Source organism: Tiliqua scincoides, chromosome 1 (genome assembly GCF_035046505.1).
Source record: "Tiliqua scincoides isolate rTilSci1 chromosome 1, rTilSci1.hap2, whole genome shotgun sequence".
NCBI classification, from domain to species: domain Eukaryota; kingdom Metazoa; phylum Chordata; class Lepidosauria; order Squamata; family Scincidae; genus Tiliqua; species Tiliqua scincoides.
Genome location: NC_089821.1, coordinates 187070484 through 187078074, shown reverse-complemented (window position 1 = coordinate 187078074; position 7591 = coordinate 187070484). Strand labels below are relative to the sequence as shown.

At 42.4% G+C, this 7591-nt stretch overlaps 1 non-coding gene across 1 annotated transcript; it reads left to right on the top strand.

Annotated features, from left to right (window-relative positions):
* The first annotated feature begins 4792 nt into the window (after positions 1-4792).
* On the top strand, positions 4793-4889 carry LOC136638402 (small nucleolar RNA SNORA5). Its single transcript, XR_010793622.1, has one exon. It is a non-coding gene; the product is annotated as a small nucleolar RNA SNORA5 (small nucleolar RNA).
* Positions 4890-7591: the final 2702 nt, after the last annotated feature.

Below are 7591 nucleotides of genomic sequence, written 5' to 3'. Positions count from 1 at the left end.
ATTGGACTCTACAGCTGCAGCCTTCAAAACCCACCAACATGCTGACACTCAAACCCAGCCCATGACCACTGGGAGTGTTTGGTATAGTTTCTGCACTTAGGAACAGAGCTTCAGGGTATGTTTCTGTGGATGCTGTACCTGTTCGCACACCTGAATAAGGCTATAGCAGTGGTTCTCACACATTTAGCACTGGGACCCACCAGGACAGAATGAGAACTGTTGGGACTCACCAGAAGTGGTGTCATGACTGGAAGTGACATTAAGCAGGAAAATTTTTAACAGTCCTAGGCTGCAATCCTACCCACACTTACCCAGGGGTAAGTTTCCTTTACTATCATTGTTAAAAGAATATACATAGTAGTTTGTTAAAAGTACAGGTCTATAGCATTTCCCCAAATGCAGTCACATATCATGGTAGTATCAAGTTTAATATATTAAAAAATAAAATATTGAAATGAATGGGGACCAACCTGAAATTGTCTTGTGACCCACCTAGTGCATCCTGACCCACAGTTTGAGAAACACTGGGCTATAGTGTTTATAATTTCTTGATAACCTTCTGAAAAGGGATATCGTGCCATACAAGACATAGGAACAATTTCCTTTAATTTTGAAACCAGGCCCTCAGCACCTTTCAATTTTTTGGTATTGTTATCTGCCTGCTGCTGAAGCTGGGCACAGGGAATTTTGTTTTTACCACAGCAATTTAGACCACTTCAGATACGTATTTGTTTTGTTAATTATTTCACAAAATAAGCACATCAAAAATGACCTTGGGAAGCCCTGAAGACAAATTAAAAGAGGATTAGAAACATTTCTTGCTTCCTGTTACAGATATTCCATTCGCCTTCATTAACAGCCAGCCAGTCTTAAAACTGACAGGATTTATTTTTTGTTATTTTGCTACCTAATCTTTTTTCTGCTCTTTCAAATGTGACGTTCAGTCCAAATAAGCTATCCCTAGGCACAGAAGCTTAGCAAAATATGTTTGTCAGGTGAGTTGTCCCTCGTTCTCACAGCTCCCATTCCATCAAATGATTGCAGTAACAAAAGCGCTGACAGAAAGAAGGAATTATTCAAATCAACAAAGACCTGACAGGGAAGAACTAAACATAAGAACAAAGCATACATAGGCTTGGAAAATAATCATTAGCAATCAGGGGCAAATAAAGCAGTACTTTATATTACAGCTGTTACCAGGGGATAGATGACAAGCACAAAAGGAAATTCCCTTTAGCCATGCCTAAGTCACTTTGGCAATTAAGCATATTTCCACTTTTGGACTTTAAAAATGTTCTGAGGTACTTAGGACCAGGAAATGATTTGCTAGGCAACCACAGGATCTATCAAGGGCCTTTATGTGTCAATTACTTAATATTACAGTAAACAAAAGAGCTTCTAGCAATCAGCAGAGTGTGTATTTCCAGACTCTTTTAAGGATGAAGTAATGAATCTCATTTACAAAGGACACAAATGAATTTTGACCCCAGTTTCTAATGCAAAAAAGATATATAAAGGTGTGCAGGTCAAAATGGAAAAGGAAAATGGGTATGCAGCTGCTATGCCTTCCTATCTTTTTCCTTTGCCAGTCATCTTGTTCATTTATTCCCATGTTCCAAATGCACTAAAACATGTGACAGAGGCTTCTCCTGAGCCACTTTGCTCCTTGTGCACTTAGCAATTAGGGTCTCTCCCTTTTTTCCCCCTCTGCTTCTGGTAGCCTCATCTTGTCTTAAACATTTGTTTTAACGGCACTTGCAGCAGATTCCAGAAAAGCAATCCTTCAGCTACACTGGAGAGCTTTGGTATGGAAGCAACCAACAACAAAGATGACTAGGCAGGGCTCCTATCCAAAATACAGTTCCAGCTTGGGATGAGCAAACCATGTCCACATTGGAAGAAGACAACTTTCAGGGTAGTGTGAGTTGCCTACTCCACTCCTCAGGGAATGAATAGATCAGGAATGGACCTGATCAGGAATAGATCAGGAATGGACTCAACCAGGCAGGCTGCCTCCCTAAAACCCAAGTACTGGTGGTAACAGTGACATGGGTTGATTGACTCTTGCTACCACTTCCGTCACTGAACGGAAGTCATTCCCAGAAGTCCCAGCATCATTGTGTGGTCTCTGGGACAACCACCCATGGCCACTGCATGCTTGGGAGACAACAATGTGAAGCTTGGCTCTAGCAACCTGGAGCTAGAACCCCCAGTCTTGACCACTGTAAACCCTGTCCAGATCTCAATTTAGACTGCAATCCTATCTACACTTACCTGTGAGTAAGTGCACTGAGTATAATGAGATCTACTTCTGAGTAGACATGCATAGGATTGGGTTCTTAGTGTCAGAGCTTTCAGCACACATTTAGTGCCTTTCTAAACTTTTCCTGCCAGCCTGGAGAGTCAGAATTTTTTTAAGCAAATAGACATAGGAAGTCCTATGCCACATACCACACTCTTCTGATTCCACGCCATGTTCTGCTTATAGTAGGATGATATAGTTGTTGCGTTCGTTGTCTGTTTGTTTGTATGTCACCTTTGTGTGAAAATCACTGGTTACTGGAGCTGTAAGTGTTTCTTTTAATTATCCAAAATACTTTAAAAATCCTTACTGACACTTTTTGTTCTTGACAAAAGTGAGTATTGCTATCAGATCTGTATACAATGCCAGATTAATTCGTGCTATTATGTATCGTTCCGATTTCAGACTTCTCTAAAGGAGAGCTTTCTGACACTGTAAGAATTGACTGAAGCAGGAAAAAGAAAACAGCAAAGGTTCTTTAAAAGGCCTCCCTTTCATGTCTCTCTTTTAACTGAAGAATCCATCGCACAATCTGAACGCTGCCCTGCTGTTTGGGGACTATCCTGCTTTATACATATGGAAATTAAAAATCTAAACAAAGAAGACTTAATACGCCACAAATTAATCCAGGTAATAGAACCAAACTGGTCAGCAGTACACAAAAAGAAAGGACATTCTCCCCCCTCCCCCCCCCCCCGTTAAATTGCTGGGGCTCTTTTTCCTCAGTGAATTGCCCTTTTGTGGATTTGTGCACTGACCAGGAAAGGGATACAACTGAAAATGATCTTTTCATGTCCTTTTAAAATGATAAAAATAAGATAGTCTCCAGGTGGTCTTTTTTCATAAATCTCTTTTCAGCTTAGGGGCTACCCTGTGTGGCGTTCTGACAGACTGACAATAAAGGAGTGCTTATGATAGTCCTGAGAGGGGTTGTTCTAAAGCTTTCCCCTACTGTTAAGCAGTAAATCAGGGGCTGACAGGATTCTTCACCTGCCACCTCCTGCCAGGGTGACATTAAATCTACACTAGATACTCTAATCTCCTTCTAACCAGCAGAATCAGGAGAAGAGGGGAAAGTCAGATTTTAGATATCGCGATACCGAGGTCTCTTGGTAATGGCAGTGTCTGCTTGTCTGTCTGCCCTGCTAACGTTGCTGCAGTGCAAACAAAGGGAGGGACTGAAACTTCTTTAAGAATTACTTTATTTATTTGAACGATTTACATCCTGCTTTCTCCTCCAAATAATACCCTGCCTTTTCATGTATTTTTATTGTAATATAATATAAAATGTATTTTTAAGCAATTTCTGTTTATATACCTTTTTTTCAGCCAAAAGGGGCCTTTGCCTCACTGCTAGGAGAAGTGGGGGTTTTGTGGAGACTTGCAGTGGCATCACTAAGGGGTGCAGGAGTGTGTGCTGCACCGGCTGACACCCTCAGGGAGATAACACAATTACCATCCAAATTTGTGAAAATATTGCTATTTTTGAATAATACCATCATGTTATATGTCATTTGATAGGTAATTTCACGCAGGATGCAATGAAACAAACTGTGTTGAAATAGCTGCATTCTATCAAATGTTATAGCCAAATAAACAGAAAAGGAAAACAATTGCCTTATCCAAAAAGTGGATTTTTTTAAAAAAAACTCAAAACTGACCAAAGAGACTTATTGGTTTGAGAGCCAATGATGTATTATTATGACACAGCAGGGAACCAGTAAGGTATTAGTATATGTCAGCTCTTATTTGCGTGTATCAGAGCTAATGCAATACTTTATATTCAGTTGTGTGAGGGTCAAGTTGGCCAATGGTTTTTTTGCTGGTTATTGATTTTTGGGGTGACCTGTACTGTATAAAATACCTGTACCTGTATAAAATAAATAATAAATAAAGTTAATGGGGGTTACACCAACCCTAGCAATGCCACTGAATTAAGACTGAGTGTATGATATTCTAATTTATTCTGTATGGTCTGGTACAGGAGGCAGTCCATCATGGGGTTGACGCAATGAGCTCTTGCACCAGGTGACACAAACCCTAGTGATCCCTCTGAGAACTTGTTAGTATAAGGCTAACTAAGGAGTCAATGACTGGGGAGCTGCAGAGAAGCTTCTGGAAGGAAAAGGAAGAAAATTGGTCAATTTCAAGTATCATGGGACTGCATGAGAGGCAGGAACAGTGCAGGCTTTTTGACAGATTTGTGGAGGTTTGCCAAGAGGCACACCCTCTCACCCATACATATTACACTGGCGGCACTTTGAATTAGTTTGGTGGCAGAGACATGTGGTGTGGGGATGCAGGTGAGGCAGAACTACCTCATTGTTGTCTATGGAAAAGCGCCGCAGCTGCCCTGGCTGCTTACTCCTGAAGAGGCTCGCCTTACACCTGAGGAGGCTCTCCTTACACCCACTTTCTCTGGTGTAAGGAGAGCCTCCTCAGGTATAAGCAGGTGGGGTGGCTGCTATGTTTTTCCACGGACTACGATGGTGCGGTTCTGTCTCACCTGCTGCTCCAGCACCACATGTCCCTGTTTGGTAGTCTGGTTTTCTTTCAGTGCCAGAAATAAATTTGGGGACAGACATTGATTGGTGCAGGTGACTGGACTTTTGTCTTCCCTAGGGTGCTTGCTATTGATATTTGGATTTGGCACTGCTTTGCTCTTGTTTCTATTTCCTGGTCACAACTGAGTGGTTTCTGTCCAGTTTGAATGAAGACTTGGGATGGGGTGTTAATGAATCAGAGGGTCCTCTCAGAGTTGGAACAACTCTGGTAACAATGTGGGAAGTTATCCACATCAGGGAAAAAGAAGCCTGAGAACAGATGGGTGAAGAAGGTGTGGATTGATTTAAGCCAGCACCATGATGTTTAGTCTCCAGAAAACAGGTTACAGGTTTTGGAAAGGCAGAGAAGGGAAAGCCTTTGTAACTGGGAAACAAGGTCTATTTCCCCTTCCCTTCTGTTAATAAACACACAACTAGGGATTTACAGCCCAATCCTGAGCTGCCACTGCATCCTGAATGTGCAGGGCAGCCACCAGTAGCTCCTGACATCTCCTTGGAGTAAGGGGACATTCGTCCCCTTCCACCGGAAAAGGAGGGGGAGAGGCCCAGCTGGGAGGCCCAACGCAGGGTTATGGATCTGGCAGAGCTGAGCTCCGCCACTCCCACTCCCAGTTCTGCCCTGGTCCCTCCCGCTGCTCTACCTTCTCCCTATCCTCCCCATTCCAGAACGCTTCCCCCCATGTCCCCACTCATTTCTCCACTGACCGGTGCTCACCCAGAATACTGGGCGGCGTCCAGCTGGCCTCTGACCGATGCTGGCCAATCATGGTTTGCGCTGGGCCAGCTCCAGTGATGGCCCAGCGCTAACTGTTGCAGGCGTGCCTTGTGCCTTATGTGACAGTGAGCACCAGGACCGGGCTGGCGCGAGCCTATCAGGATCAAGGCTGCCTTGAGTGCTCCAGTTGCTCAGTGGGAAAATTGCAATGGTTGGCAACCTTCAGTCTCGAAAGACTATGGTATAAGCCTACATCACCTGGTATTCCCTGGCGGTCTCCCATCCAAGTACTAACCAGGCCTGACCCTGCTTAGCTTCTGAGATCAGATGAGATCGGGCATGTGCAAAATTGCAATAGAAATCATTGAAATAAATAACTCCACCTTCTCCCTGAGTCTTTTGCTAAAGCTGTTATTTGGTAATAAACTTGTGGCCAAGTTCTCATGCACACTTGTGTCATCTTTTACTGTTGATCGCTGAAAAATGTTCTCAAAGTAGTTTACATGCCAAAGGACGAAGAAAACAGTCCCATGATCCAAAGGGGTCCACAACCTTTTTTTTATTAAAAAAAAAAAGAAGATAAAGGGGAAAGAACCATGAGAAATGCATAATGTGATATCCTGAACTTGCATATACCCTCCACCCACTCACTAAGAGGGGCCAGTAAGATAGCCAATAAGCTGGACAGTCTGAGGGGCAGGAAATGATGGTGTCACATTGCAATGTTTCCTTATTAAGTACTATAGGGAGCAAGGGAAAATTGGCAAGCAGGTTAGTTGCTTTCAGCCATGATCAGCCTCAGGTCTAGTTTCACACTCAATGGTTTATTTCAAATGATGGCTTGGCAAAACAAAAAATAAAAAGGGAGCTATATCTCTTCTATTTTCAGAAAGCATATAAACAACTGCCTTCTGCAGTTTAGAAATATGGAAAAACAAATTATGCATGGGGAAAAAAACCCTAAGTAATACAGTCATGGTTAAATAACTGTCTCCATTTTCTCTTCTAGTGTTCAAAGTCGTAGCAGTATACTGTAATTTTAAAATGTGATCAGTTTAAATGCATTTCAGCAAGATACACCAGCACTAGAACAAATGTGAGAAATGGACATTGACTGCACCCTTTTCATGGTCTTTGCCAAGCAGAGTAAGGCACCAGCATAGCTCCTTTAGACAAGAACCATCTTAATGTTTCTCTTGAGTCCTATCCAGCCTAAGGATTTGCTAAGATGAAAGCATGTTAGATCTGCTGTGTTTCTGAGTGATCTTGTCCAAAGCCCTTATATCCTTTTGTTTTCCTGAATGGGAAAAAAAAAATTCTATCCGGTATCATTTTAGCCATGTCCAAAGAATGTCATAAAAAGGATGCTGAGTGTCTAGAGTGTTTGTTGCTCAAGGGAAGGAGTCTCCAAACCTTGGCCCAGGGGCCAGCTGCGGCCCGCAGGAAGCCTCTTTCAGGCCCGTGGCCAACCGCTTGTCCCCTGAAAGCCTCTGGCCCACTGAACTGAACATGACCAGAACTGTGCTCTGATTGTGTCTGGAGGCTGTTCTGAGGGCCAGAGAGGTTGAATGAATTAGCCCATTCATTCATTTATTCACTCATCTAAGTTCCATCTCTAATTTATTTATTTAAATTTTCTATTTAAATTTTTTTTCTGGCCCTCCACACCATGCCAGATACTTGATGCAGCCCTCTGGTCAAAAAGTTTGGAGAGCTCTAGGGTACAAATCCAAGTTGTCAGATCTGGCTCCATATCTTTTTTTGCTAGAATCATTACAGAATGAAATTCCTGATTATCTTTTTTATCTCTCTTTCTTCTGGGGCAGAATCTTACACACTAAGCCACTTCCATACCTCACAAACACACTCTACATATTATGCAATAATATCAATATTATCCTCATCTCCCAGACTAGTTACGGCAAACAAAGAACAAAATAAACTGTCTCATACCAGAGAAATCTGATTAATCTCAGCAACATTGTAGGTCAGTGTAATACAGTAGTACAG